Source organism: Pleurodeles waltl, chromosome 3_1 (assembly GCF_031143425.1).
Source record: "Pleurodeles waltl isolate 20211129_DDA chromosome 3_1, aPleWal1.hap1.20221129, whole genome shotgun sequence".
Taxonomy (NCBI): Eukaryota; Metazoa; Chordata; class Amphibia; order Caudata; family Salamandridae; genus Pleurodeles; species Pleurodeles waltl.
In genome coordinates this window covers 658,505,485-658,521,190 of record NC_090440.1, presented here as the reverse complement: position 1 = coordinate 658,521,190, position 15,706 = coordinate 658,505,485, and positions in this window count along the sequence as shown.

Below are 15,706 nucleotides of genomic sequence, written 5' to 3'. Positions count from 1 at the left end.
GGTGTATGCAATGGTATCATGCGAGATGAATGGAATACAGAGCAGAACTTGGATGAGGCGCTGAAAGAATTGAGTGTCATGATTACTAAAGGGTGGCCGTTAAAGCATACATATATATTGTTTATTCTCATATTGTTTCTACTGTAAAGAGAGAAGATATGTAGTGTTGATAGTAGAGAATGCCCACTGTTCTCGAATGCCGTGCGCGGGGAATTCTGCACGCGCTTGTAAGTGTTTGAGGCATTCGAGAACGGATGAGGAGAGACGGTTATTGAACGGCGGACGGAGCAACTGCACGTCTCCCTTCTACGTGTTATCTAAAAGAAATAAAGTAATTTCCAAGACTCACTCAGTGTTGGCAGATTCCTACATACATCTCTCTGATACAAAGGGAAATTTAAGAAATCAATCTCGAATCAAACTTAACACCCAGCAATTCAAAATGTCCTCATCCTGAAACAATCATATTGTGGTAATGCTTCAAGGAAATCTATAACGGCACACATCTGACAGGCCTCATCAATCTGCACTTTTAAAAGTGATCTCAAACAGGACTTCATAAACGACCTTTCGTAATCTGTATCCAACTATTTTCTTTGGCCTTGACAAATCCAGCATTACAAATAGACCATTTTGAGGACCTAGGTTTCCTATTTTCTGACATTTTTGTCTTACTGTTATTCTGTCCCTTGTCTCTGTAAAGTGGCCTGCCACTCTGTGTTAGAAAGAACTTAAGGCAAGTAAATTCTAAAATGATTAACAGGATGAACACATTCTTTAATTGCAACAACATTTAACTTTTATGGTATTTGGTATTTAGAATCAAGAAAGGAAAGGATAACTGTATGCTTTCCAAATATGTTTAACATAACATAAAAAAGAGTTAATATTATAACTAGACTACGTCTACAACACCGCTCTTCATTTTACCCTACAGATTACCCAAAAGCACACAGTCCTGGACTAGATCACACCAGAACACTCCTCACTTTTCCACAAAACATCAACCTGACCCAAACTAGTTTCTCGGAGAAGCACACCATGACATAACATCAGAATACTCCACAATGTACATCATACAACACTATCCAATGCCACATCTATGGACGTCCTTAGTTGATTCAGAACATGGACATGTACCAGCAGAACAGCACCCTGGACCATTCACTGCTGCCACACTCTCACGCCCGTCACCTTACTGATCACATGAAGGTGCAGGCAGTGTTTCCATGATTTTTTCTTCTGGGATATACCAGCCATCCGACATCCTGTAGGAAGAAATATACATATAAGAGCTCGGCCACGGCTTTCAATCTCATCTCTTCAAATCCGGCGAAGCCTGGAAACTTCAGCTACTTTCACCAATATCAAAGTTTCCTGACTTCATTTGACTGCACACACCTATCGACATCAAGCCAAACCACGGAGTAGCACACCCCATTACAGAGCACCACAATTTTATAGTATGGGTGCCATAGGCTCTAAGTCTAACTTGGAACATAGGCATCCTGTACACATGCTATACTAAAGAACATCCATACGTTGGTGCAGTGGATCTCCCAAAGCCATGACACACAGCATATTACAACACATTTCACTATGGCACATAACATGACATCCTTATCCAAAACGATCATATCACAATAATATACAGCATTACTCCAAGCTTATAATATTGCATCTTACCATACAATGCCAACTCACAGCAGAAATTTCTGCCCCAATAACATCTGTCTTCTGAGGAAAGTAAAGACTGGAAATGCAGGAAGCATGCCCATACTCACAAAGTTTCTCTGGGCAAGCTAGGAAGCATCACTGCGCTAAGGATAAATCAGGGAACAAAGCTTCCATTCCTGGTCCGCAGGGAAAGGCACAAAGGCCCATCAGATTTCTGTGTTAAGAGTTATATCAGAGAACATGGGCACATAACACATCTGATGGACAGTGAAACAGCACATATTCACTGCCTTTCACAATGCCATTCCATTGATTGACTACTAGTTACATGTCTATTTTGCACCGCAAACAGCACTCTGAGATATTAACCCAGATCCAGAAGTTAGCAGTAAAGAGACAATGAACAAGAGCATAAACCCATTACCGCCATGAAGCTTTTTACAAATATCCATCAAGAAGCCTCCCGCAGCAGTGGCAAAAGCTCTGGAACAACACAATTTATTCTTGGCATACAATCACACACAGAAGTTCAGACTGAGGGCCAGATGTAGCAAAGTTGGGAATTGCAAGTCGCAATTTCCAATGCAGAATGTTGTCTCAGACACCGTCTGCGACTCGCTATGGGGTCGCTATGGGGTCCCTTGAACCACTACCTGCCCTGAAAAAATATTTGTGGGTACATTCACAAAGTGGAAGGGGTCCCATGGGGACCCCTTCCAATTTGCGAGTGGGTTACCATCCACTTGAAGTGGATGGTAACTGCGACACCATTTGCGACCGCATATGCGGTCGCAAATGGTATTGCATACCACTCCGAATCGCAAATAGGAAGGGAACACCCCTTCCTATTTGCGATTCTGAAATGCATATTGCGAGTCGGTACCAACTCGCAATATGCATTTCTGCGTAGGCAAACGCGATTAGCGAGTCGCAAACGGCAAATTTTGCCGTTTGCGAGTCGCTATCCGTTTCCTGCATCTGGCCCTGAGAATCAATAATGATTCTGCATGTCTTGAAAATTCAGAATTCTATCCCAAACCCAAGCGTGTGTCTGAACTGGGATTACAAATAACGCAAAAATTCCAGTTTTCCATGAACAAATTTAGCTAAATAAATCTTGGAGTTTCAAAGCTCGGATATGGAAACAAATGATCTTTCTGTGTTATGTCCCATTCTGAGGTGCGGAACTGGGAATGTGCAGATACTACTGCATCTGTGGGTATCCTTATTTACCGGATGCAGTATTATCTTCCTACATACCAGGGCACTCATAATGATGCCTCTCATCTCCCACAGAAACACACTCGAAAATGGCCCAGCCCTTCGCTGTCTAAAAATAATTTCACGGGGAGCAAAGTCTGGTGTTGGAGTGTGATCTTTAAAATTAATATTAACATGAAAAGCTTGCAATATTCTGTAATAATGGTGCATAGAAACTATGTTAACCTAGAAAACTAATGTACGCGTTTGAAATGTGCCCACGGGGAGTGGCCACCAATATATACAATGATTAATGAAACTGACTAATGATGAATTAACAATGTATTAATGAATGACTTTGTATTAGCATTAAGAATTATGCATTAGGTTTGCTAAATTAATTGTTAGGCCTTATTTAGCAAAGGTCTGGGCCCAGCTGCCTGGTCTCATATTAAAATGTGTTTTTCTAACGTGCAATGTGCTGCTTTCCTGAAGGACGCGAAGCTGTACTTTTGTGTAACTGTAGTAAATTCTTTCTCATGGGATCCGCCTTGCTCAAGGAGACATTCTTGCCGAATGCAACAGTGTAATTCGCGACAGGTGCAAGGTCGCCTGGACTAGGAGAAGACAATGGAACTACTGACTGGAGCGACAAGTGTAACTTTTCTTACCTGATATTCAACCCGATGAAGACGTCAATCACAGGAGCCAATCGACGGCATTGAGAACCGTGTTAGGTGAAAATTCTAGTAAGGTGTGTGAAAGATTATTGGACAGAGATAATGATGCACCAAATATTGCCCAATGAGAAATTAGGGACTTGTTAGACAGTTTGATATAACGGTGTGACCCAAGGAGAAATCAGCCATTACCGGACATTCCACCGAGCCATTACCTTACCATTCTTCGCCATTCCTCATCATCCCTTGCCATTCTAAGAGACCTTGGCCCTCATTACAACCCTGGCGGTTGGTGTTAAAGCGGCGGTACTACCGCCAACAGGCCGGTGGTAAAAAAAATGGAATCACGACTGTGGCGGAAACCGCCAACATAGACAGCCACTTTAACACTACGACCGCCACAGCTGAACAAACAAACAGCGTGGCGGTCACCGCCAACAGACAGGCGGAAGACAATGTACCTCCCACACTATTATGAGAGGCCAATCTGCCACCTTTTCCGGGGCAGAACCAACGCATACAAAAACATGGCGGAAACAGGACTTGAAAGGGACAACACTCACCTCTCCACACCCCACGAGGAACCAGGACGCCATGGAACCAGAACTCCAAATACTCCCTGCAATGGTATTCCTGCTCCTCTATCAGGAGCAACAAAGACGGCGGCGATGACCACGGTGAGTACTGCACCTACAACACAGGAGAGGGGGGAGGGAAAAGAGAGTGACACACACACGCAACACCCCCACCCCCACCCCGCACTCGCGAGTGCTAAAATCCACGGGTTAGGGGGCGCAAATTACTTGCCTTGCCCCGGGTGCTGACAACCCACGCTACTCCACTGCCCCCACCCACAACAACATAAACACAAATACATGCTGCAACATTACATTTACACCCCCCACCCCCCTTTCAAGAATGCAAGGACAAAAGGAAATGAGTTGAACAACTGTAATCATGAAAAAAACAGTAGTCAAAACTAAAAATACAGTATATACAATTATGTACACCAACTACACAAGTCCGGATAGTGCACCCATATTTGTCCGTGGACCACTGGGCCCAAAATGCATGGGCGAGGCCCACACTCGATACCAGACTTCAAACGGAGAGAACACTGCAGGGGCATCAGATCGAAATGAAACAGGCACCTCAGGGGGAAGGGAAGGGGGGGCACCTCGACCGGATGAGTGCACAACGCCACTGCTCCACGAGGGGGCTCCATGCCCACTGCTAAATCCTGGGGAGTGCAAAGCCACAGTCTCTCAAGTCTCTCCAGTGGGTGGTTTGCCCACTGCTTTATCCTTGTGAGTAAAAAGCCACAGTCTCTCAAGTCTCTCCAGTGGGTGGTTTGTCCACTGCTTTATCCTGGGGAGTGTAAAGCCACAGTCTCTCAAGTCTCTCCAGTGGGTGGTTTGTCCACTGCTTCATCCTGGGAAGTGCAAAGCCACAGTCTCTCAAGTCTCTCCAGTGGGTGGTTTGGCCACTGCTTTATCCTAGGGAGTGCAAAGCCACAGTCTCTCAAGTCTCTCCAGTGGGTGGTTTGCCCACTGCTTTATCCTGGGGAGTGCAAAGCCACAGTCACTAAGGTGGATGCCTATCTCCACTGGTTCTGGAGGGGGCTTTGTGCCCAGAGTGCTTCATCCTGCCAAGGACTGAGGTAGTGGATGCCTTTCTCCACTGGTTCTGGGGGTGGGGGCTTTGTGCCCAGAGTGCTTCATCCTGCTAAGGACTGAGGTAGTGGATTCCTTTCTCCACTGAAGGTGTTGCATCATGGAAGCTGCCCAGGCTTCTGGAACTGACCACCAGGCTCGTTCGACTAACCACTGGGGATGGTAGCTATGTCTGTGGTGGTGCCACTGGCTCAGGATGTCGCGGGCTGCTGGCGGTGCTTGTGGCGGAGTCAGTAGCGGCGGTGCTTGCGGCGGCCTCTGTGGCATCGGTGCTGGTGACGGACTCTGTGGCAGCGGTGCTTGCGGCAGCCTCTGTGGCATCGGTGCTGGCAGCGGACTCTGTGGCAGTGGTGCTTGCGGCGGCCTCTGTGGCATCGGTGCTGGCGGCGGACTCTGTGGTGGCGGTGGCGGTGCTGGTGGCGGACTCTGTGGCGGCGGTGCTGGTGGCGGGCTCTGTGGTGGCGGTACTGGTGGTGGGCTCTGTGGCGGCGGTGCTGGTGGCAGGCTCAGTGACTGCGTTGCTGGTGGTGGGCTCAGTGACTTCGGTGCTGGTGGCGGTGCATGTGGCAGTGCAGGTGGCGGTCTTCTCCGCCGTACCGGTTGGCGTAGACGTGGACAGAAGGTGTGACACTGGTCCCATAGTCAGTGCCACCATGCCCTCTCCTGACCTGCCCTTGATTTTCTGGCCCTTCCCCACCTTGGATGGTGGTGCAGCTGCCTTGCCACTACCCCTTTTTGTTTGCCCTGAACCCTTGGTGGCAGGTATTTTCGCCTTCTCCCTCCCGGATGTGGGCAACTTTTTTACTTTCGCAGGTGGTGGAATGTCCTTGCCCTCGCTCCATGGCACACTGGCTGCCCTGATTCTTGGCGCACTCCAAAAGCCCACTGTTTCTAGGACCACTGTGCCGGGTGATGTGGTGGCTGAGGTGCTGGGTTGGGACCTGGAAAGCCTGGACCTAGGGGTCGGATGGGGTGGGAGGTGTAGGGAAGAGGTCAATGTTAGCCAGGAAATGTATTTAGACACACTGGGACGGGTAGATGGAGTGGGTTTGGGAGTGGAGGAAGAGGTAGTGGTTGTAGGAGGTGTACGATTGCTGAATTTAGGTGGAGGTGCATGGGCTGGAGGCTGTTGTGAGGTGGATGGCTGTTGGGTGGGTGTGTGCCTGCGTTTGTGTACTTTGGAAGGACGGCTCACAGACACACTGGTAGAGGACACAGGGGATGCGTGAATGGTAGTGGGGGTTGTGAGTGCACGTGAGCGGTGCGTGGTGATGGGCGTGCTGGTGATGGAGGTAGTGGCTGAAGATGTAGTGCATGCAGGTGTGAGTGGAGACGAGACAAGGAGGGAGGAGGACGACGTGGAGGAGGGGGACACAATGGAGGCAGTGGATGTTGGTATGTCTGCATGGGAACGATGCTTGTGTGAGTGCCTGTGGGATGTGTGGTGCTTATGTTTGCCTGAGCCACCCTTGTGTGATGAGGTGTGTGCATGCTGGTCTGATGGTGTGCTTGGGATAGGCTGAGGTACAGGGGATTGGGTCTGGGTGAAGGAAGTTGGAGGGGGGAGGCTGGACACAGGGACAATGGCTGCCATCAGTGTTGAGGCCAGAGCCTGAAATGCTCTCTGTTGGGCTGCCTGGCCAGAATGAATGCCCTATAGGTATGCATTTGTTTAATGCAAATGCCTCTCGACACACTGGATGGCATTCACAATGGTAGATTGCCCAACAGTGAGGGATTTCAGAGCTCAGTAGCCTCCTCACTGAAGGCAGTAGGGCTGACTGGGGCAGGGCCTGAGGTGCCTGGGGCGAAGGATACCCACCCTCCTGAATGAGCGGCCACGGGACACATGCTGAGGGGCTGCCGGGAGGGCGGTGCTGGTAAGGAGGATGGTGGCTGTACCTGTTGATGCGGGGGCACAGAGGGGCCCGCCACCGCAAGGGAGCTCCCATCAGAGGAGGAGTAGCTGTCACTGATGTCCCCGCCGTGAAGCTCCCCTCACCCTCCGTACCACTGGTGGCTTCACACTCTGTTATCTCGCCCTCCAGGGCCAAGTGAGATGCAGCTCTCTCCTGCTCCAGTGCCACTGCTCCTCCGCCTGTGATGCTATTGCACACAAGAACAGGGAAACCACAAAAAGGGTGGGGGAAAGACAGAAGAAATACATGTTGAGTGCATGCAATACCACTACCGTTGGCGGGCACTACAGACACAGCAGCCCACTGCACTACGCCATTCACTTACAGTTCCTGGATTAAACACATACCCATGGGGTACAAGGCCTATGCCCGATTGCTGCACACATGGAAGTCACAGGAGCCTGACTAGGTGTAGATGGCTCGTCCCACTGGTGGGGTTGGGGGTGCCACATAGCCTGCCTCACAAAGGATCCTTGCCTACAAAGCTCGCCCTGGCCTAGGGTAACCCACTGCCCACCTCCCTCACCTAGACACCTCGTAATGCACGCAGAGTCAGATGGATGTGATGGTACTCACCCCCTTGTGGCTGCTGTGATGCCCTCAAGCACCCATCCAACTCCGGACACGCCACCGCCAGGATCCGTAACATCAGGGGGGTCATAGTGCGACGGGCACCCATCCCACTTTGGGAGGCCATCCCCAGCCTGGGCCTCCGCCGTCTTCTTGCTCCAGCGGCGAATGTCCTCCCATCTTTTCCGGCAGTGGGTGCTTCGTCTGTGGTGGACCCCCAGGGTCCAGACGTCCTTGGCGATGGCACGCCAAATATCCTTCTTCTGGTAGGCACTGACCTAGAGGAATAGTACAGGGGAAAAGGAAAAACTTTAACCGTCCAGACCATCACAGTCATTGGCCCACGTTCCCACCCTCACCCTTGCCCTGACACACATACACTCACCATCCGCACATGCAGGCCTCAGTCCCCCCCCATGTATCTTCCATCCACACCACTCCAAACAGGCATTGCCCATGCAGCATGCTCACAGTGTACTCACCTGTTTGTCTGGAGGACCGTAGAGTAGCGTGTACTGGGGGAGACCCCATCCACTAACTTCTCCAACTCTTCCGAAGTGAAGGCAGGGGCCCTTTCCCCAGACACATGAGCCATCGTCGCTTCCAGACTGAGGTCACAGCAGCACTTGCAGTGTAGGTCCTCTCCTGTCGAAGGTCAGGTATCAAGTGAGTGAACAGACAGAAAATGGCGGTCATGTCTGCGGCGGTGCGTACCGTCACCACTGGCGTACATCGTCATTGGCTCCTGGGACCCATAGAGTCCAATGTTAACCAATGCAGGATTGCGCTGCGGTCTTCGACCACCTACTGCGACGGTGTAGAATGCCAGCGCAGTTACCTCATATCCCCTTGTCCAACCTTACAGGTCAGGCAGCCGCCATTTCAGGGGGCCACATGGCATTAATATTAACTGTGTCACACCTATCTAGGCCTTGCATACGCACAGTAACAGGCACATTGCGGATTTACAAATGTTTGCTAATGACATTTAGTAATACCTCAGTGTTGGCTGACTCTCTGCTCGCTGTTCTCCTCCATAGGGCACGTCCGCTGGGGCAGGTGGTAAGATGGCGGCATCTTCCGGTGTACACACCGCTGGTGGACCTGTCGACAATGGAAGAGAGACACGTAATAGTCACCTACAGACTTGATCGTGCAACAATCCATGAACTGTGTGCCCAGTTGGAGCCAGACCTGATGTCAGCAATCCGCCATCCCGCAGGAATCCCCCCTCTAGTGCAGGTCCTGTCAGTACTCCATTTCCTGGCAAGTGGGTCTTTTCAAACAACAGTGGCCATTGCATCAGGGATGTCCCAGCCTATGTTCTCAAACGTGTTGTCTTGAGTGTTGTCTGCCCTGCTTTAACAGATGCGCAGCTACATCGTTTTCCCTCAGGTGGAGGGTTTGCCTACAGTGAAAGGGGACTTCTATGCCCTGGGACATATCCCCAACATCATAGGTGCCATTGATGGGACACATGTGGCCTTGGTACCCCCCCACGAGTGAACAGGTGTACAGAAACCGGAAGAGCTACCATTCAATGAATGTGCAGATGGTGTGTTTGGCCGACCAGTACATCTCCCATGTGAATGCCAAGTTTCCTGGCTCAGTGCATTACGCTTACATTCTGAGAAATAGCAGCATCCCTTATGTGATGAGGCAACTCCAGAGGCACCGTGTGTGGCTAATAGGTGAGGACAAGGACCCTATACCCTGTGAATAGTTGTCTGGGTCTGGGGTTGTCCCTAAGGTTTAGTGTGTGTCTAACAGTTGTCCCTCGACATTTGCAGGTGACTCTGGTTACCCCAACCTGTCATGGCTACTGACCCCAGTGAGAAATCCAAGGACAAGGGCAGAGGAACGCTACAATGAGGCACATGGGTGAACTAGGAGAGTGATCGAAAGGACCTTCGGTCTCCTGAAGGCCAGGTTCCGGTGCCTCCATATGACAGGTGGTTTTCTCTACTACTCATCAAAGAAGGTGTGCCAGATCATCGTGGCCTGCTGTATGCTGCACAACCTGGCTTTGCGACGACAGGTGCCTTTTCTGCAGGAGGATGATCCAGAAGGAGGTCTTGTGGCAGTTGCGGAGCCTGTGGACAGTGAAGAAGAGGAGGCAGAAGAAGAGGATATCGACAACAGAAACAAGGCTATCCAGCAATACTTCCAATGAGACACAGGTAAGAAGATGTCACTGCCTCACACCTCTCATACAATTGTTAGACCTATCATATGTCTGTCACTTTCACCCAGTGTATGGACCCTGACTTGTCACTTTGCCTTTCCATTTCACAGATGTGGGTCCCACTGTGTGACCTCTGCTATATTACCTCATGGACGAGAGCTGTGTTACATCGGTGTGTTGACAATACAATTGACATTGCTATATTCCATAGTTATTGTAAATACACATTTTTGAAAGCACAGACTGATTCCAGATTGTTTTGTGATTGATGTGTGTTTATTTTTGTGCAAACAAGTTGAGGGGGTTGTAAAATGGTCAGGGGTGATGGTGGAGGAATGTCCATGGCAGAGTCCAGTCTATTTGTTTCACAGGTGCATTGTCCAAAGGGGCATAGGAAGTGGAGCTAGGGCAGTTTAAGGATGGACAGGGTAACAAAGTGGGACAGAAGAATGACATTCAGGGGGGGTCTCATTTCCTGGCGGGAGTCTTGGCAATGTTCTCTGTCTTGTTCCTGGATCTCAGGGACCGTTTGCGGGGTGGCTCTCCATCTGCAGGGGGTGGGGTGCTGGTGTCGTGGTCCTGTGGCGGTGCCTCCTGTCCACTAGCGCCGGCAGAGGTGGTGGGCTGTTCATCATCCAGGCTAGTGTCAGGGGCCCCTTGTTGTGCCACAGTGTCCCTCCTGGTGTTCACAAGGTCCTTCAGCACCCCTACAATGGTGACCAGGGTGGTGTTGATGGACTTAAGTTCCTCCCTGATCCCCAGATACTGTTCCTCCTGCAGCCGCTGGGTCTCCTGAAACTTAGCCAGTACCGTTGCCATCGTCTCCTGGGAATGATGGTACGCTCCCATGATGTTGGAGAGGGCCTCGTGGAGAGTGGGTTCCCTGGGCCTGTCCTCCCCCTGTCGGACAGCAGTCCTCCCAGTTCCCCTGTTTTCCTGTGCCTCTGTCCCCTGAACCGTGTGCCCACTGCCACTGCCCCCAAGTCCCTGATTTTCTTGGGTTGGTTGGTTTGCCTGGGCTCCCTGTAGTGGTGGGCACACTGCTGCTTGACGTGTCCCGGGGACAGAGGGATGGGCCTGCTGGGTGGGTGCTGTCCTGGTGTTTCCTGAGGGGTGAGGCTCTGTAGTGGCTTGTGCCAGTGTCAGGGGAACCGACTGTCCCGAGGTCCCAGATGGGCCGGGCTGGTCATCTTGATCCAGTTGGACAGAGCTGCTGTCATCACTGTGGGCCTCTTCTGTGGGGGGAGTGGACATGTCTGGAACCTCCTGTTCGGTCACGTTGGGTAGGGGTCCTGCAGGGGTGTAAAGGCATGATTATTACATCTGTGTGTGCCATCATGTGCAATGGGTGGGTGACTCTGTACTCCAGTGCTTACATTCTTGTGTAGGACCTTGTGTGATAATTGGTTTGGGATATGTGTGGGTACCTGTAGTGGACATGCTTTAGTGATGGGTGTCCATGCTTTGGTGTTGCATGCAGGGCTTGGTGTTGGGATGTGTGGGTTGTGATAGTGGGACACTTTTGAGGTGTTGGAGTGATGGGGTGACGGTGAGGGTGGGATATGTGATAGCATGCAGGTAGGGTGGGGGATGTAATAGTTAAGATTTGACTTACCAGAGTCCATTCCTCCTGCTACTCCTGCGAGGCCCTCAGGATGCAGTATAGCCAAGACCTGCTCCTCCCATGTGGTTAGTTGTGGGGGAGGAAGTGGGGGTCCACCGCAAGTCCTCTGTACTGCAATCTGGTGTCTTGAGACCACGGAACGCACCTTCCCCTGTAGGTCGTTCCACCTCTTCCTGATGTCATCCCGTGTTCTTGGATGCTGTCCCACTGCGTTGACCCTGTCTATGATTCTGCGCTATAGCTCCATCTTCCTAGCTATGGAGGTGTGCTGCACTTGTGATCCGAATAGCTGTGGCTCTACCCGGACGATTTCCTCCACCATGACCCTGAGCTCCTCCTCAGAGAACCTGGGGTATCTTTGCGGTGCCAGTGTGTGGTGTGGGTGATGTGTGAGGTGGTGTGTGTTGTGATGTGTGAGGGGATGTGTTTGTGTGTGCTGTCTGAGGTGCGTGGATGTTGTGTGAGTGATGGTGTTGTGTGCCTGTGGATGCTAGTATTGTTTCTGGTGGTGTCTCTCTCTGGGCTTCTTTCTCAATTATTGTCGTAGGGTTTCTGGGTGATGTGGGTGTGTGTTTTATATTGTATTGAGTGTGTGGGAGTGGTGTGTGTATGTGTATCAGGTGTGTGTTTTTGGAATTGTCCAATGTGGTTGTGTTTTGTAAGTGTGTGTGTTTTGAGCGCGGAGGTGTGTACCACCAATGGAATACCGCGATTGAAAGACCGCCGCGTGGATTCGTGGTTCGTGATAGTGTGGGCGTATTCCTTTTGGCGTGACGGTGGAGGTTTTGTTATCGCCAGTTTATCACTGACCTTTGGTGTAGCGGACTTGTGTGGGTGTCTGGTTTTTGGCGGATTCCTGGCTGTGGGTCGTAATAGGTGTAGCGGTATTCTGCCGCCGCTGCGGTGTGTTGGTGGTCTTCTGCACGGCGGTAAGCGGGATTTACCGCCAATGTTGTAATGAGGGCCTTTGTCTTTAGTTGTCTGATACTTTAAACCATCCTCATCCTATTCCCTGCCCAATGCTTACTTCTCCTCCTTATGAGGGAAGAGCCTTATTTTTAGCTATGCCCTACTGAGACTTGTCTGTTCTATCCTGGCTGATGGTGAATCGACTGATGTCCTGAGGACGGAGACTGATGCTGTTTGCTGACTCATTCGGCTGGGTAACTATCTGATGACATTTTTTATTGTCTGTTTGCCTTTTCTTTCTAGGTACCAACTGCTCTTTTGATGGAGGCCATAGTTAGATGTTTTTCTAAATTTGTGTTGCTAAATTGTTTTGCATGAAGCCCAACATGCTGATGCTAATTTGAGGTTAGTTAAGGAGTTCACTAATATCAGATTCAAATAGACAAGTGACTAAGATCTTACTTTGTTGAATAATGTACATGCTAAAGTTGACTCTTAATACTGTCATGCTTTGTTCTAATGTTCATGATCTATGCTTTGATAAAGTTTTGCTCTGATTGCCAAGTTATAGTGGTTTTGATGTGCTTGTTATTGTTGAAACTAATAAACATGATATTAGATTGTAACTAATAGGGAATAAAGATCCTAACTCTTACTAGATTGTTGTGGTTATTCATGGCTGAAAGATCATGGTGCGTTCGCTGTATTGATCTATATTAAATGTTATTGATTAGCTTGATTGATTAGTTATTGTGAATTTTGATAATGTATTGACCTATTGATTGTGATGCCAAAAAGGTATCTCGTTCTGGGAAGTCTCCAAACGTGGTCAAAAGATTCACTGGCCTAGACGTGTCTCCTTGTAAGTTTACTTATCAAGGGTCTGACGCGTTATCACTGGCAATAAGCAACATCACATTCTTTGCTAGGTTCTTAAACAAAGGCTGCAGTAGATAGAAAGACAGATGCAATGGTGTTGGACTTCTAGGACCTGACAAACTTTATAGATTTAGGCTATCATTAAGAGTTTGGCGGGCGGCGGAGGCTGCCTGCCAAACTCTTCCCGCCCTCAGATCGCCTGTGCGGCCTCAACCCTGCCGACCCTAATAGGACTTCACTGCAGGACCGGAGGGCGGAAGGGCCTTAGCCCTCCGGCCCTGTGGTGAACAGGGCCTTAGCCGGTGCCAATGTGGCAGTGCAAGGGGTGCAGCAGCACCCATCGCACATGCCACTGCCCGTAATTTGGCCAGGGGAATGAGCGATGGGGCTGTGCATGGGGGCCTCTGCACTGCCCATGCACTTGGCATGGTCAGTGCAGGGGCCCCCGAGCCCCTCATTCCGCCAGCCTTCCATGGCGATGTGAAACCACCAGGACTGCCAGGCTGCCGCATGCCGCATGCCAGTAGCCTGGTGGTGTCGGCGGTCCGACAGTGGCGGTCCCATCGCTAGCCTGTTGGCAGTGGGACCTCCACCGCGAGTCTGGCAGTCATGCAACCACCAGACTCCCAATGAGGGCCTTAGTGTTGGAAGCCACGGCCAGTGCTGGAAAACAGAATGGAGACCGTTGACAATACAGACAGTGGCCAATCACTGTGTACTTGGTGTAATACTTGAAAACTAACCTGATAGTTTGAATGATCCTGTGGGAGAGAGGTGGATCCAAAGAAGTGTGTTGTCAGTACCTCCCAAAGACTGTTTTGGACCCGGCTCAGTTCTGCACTCCAAGCCTGACCAGTCCCCAGGAGAAAGGTAAAAAGGGATTTTGAGAAAAGAAGACACTCTCATGTATGCTTGCCCAGTTTTCCATGTGAGGTGTCCATACTGTGGGGGTCATTATTAGTCTGGCGGTCTCAGGACCGCCATGTTGGTGGTGGCAGTTGTACCGCCAACAGGCTGGCATAGAAGACCACAACATTATGACCATGGCGGTATTCCCAGTAGAATACAGCCAAACCAATGCCGGCACCACCAGTGAGGTCAAGCCGCCAGGGACGACAGTAGCCACCTGCAGGCTGGCGGAGACCACGTTCCCACCGGACATATTACAAGGCTGCACACCACCAAGTTTTCAGCTGCGGTTGCACCACCACAGAAACCCTGGTGAAAACCAACTGTATGAAAGGAGGCACTCACCTTCAGGAACCCATACTTGTCCAGAGCCGCCATGGAACCAGAACTACATGTCTTCCCCCTGCTCCTGCTCGCCCAGCGACTTCAGAACCAGCGACGACGACGACAGCAACCATGAGTACACACAATTACCTGTCACTGTTGTAAAATGTCAAAGTACCTACCCACGCACAACATACCAATTGGGAACGGGTGGCAAGGGCAACATACACACGTAACTCCACATCAACACACACACTCACATCCCCACATGCACATACATAGTACTCACACAACGGCCATCACACACACACACGGCTCTAATACACATTAACCCCCAGATACACATCACCAGCTCAGTCAGGCAGAACAAAACACTCCACCGCCAAAAGACACAACTACACCGCAACATCACTAAAGCATTGGCAAGCACCCACAATAGACACCACCATTTGACAAATCATACATACAACACAACGTATGAACACCAGAGAACGAACACACACAATCACACATCCAAACAACGCAGCATAAGTCATACCCCGAAAAAACACATCACAACGGATCGGACATACCAACCTCCACACACACGCACACAGTCCAACCACACAAAGGCACACAACATTGCAAATAACACATGTCAACATGAACACAACACAATACCAACACACAACATGTCTCCAACATACACATGCCCATCACACAATACGACAAACGCCATGCACACAACCACACATCCTGCCCAGGCACAACTGGTAGCACAACCATCACTCACACAAAACGTACTCACACACAAACTAAATCAGGCAATACCAAAACTGCCCTAAGAAAATAGGAAAAAGATGTAACCTTTGAACCAACGACAGGTTGCCCATGATATATATTATATAGGCACAATACATTTAAATATATATATATATATATATATATATATATATATATATATATATATATATATATATATATATATAGATATATATAGATAGATATAGATATATATATATATAGATATATAGATAGATATATATATATATATATATATATATATATATATATATATATATATATACACACACACAAAAAGGTCAAGGCCATAGGCTAGTACAAATACACCAAGTCCAACATGCACATAATGCACTTGTATGTGCCCCTAACTTGAC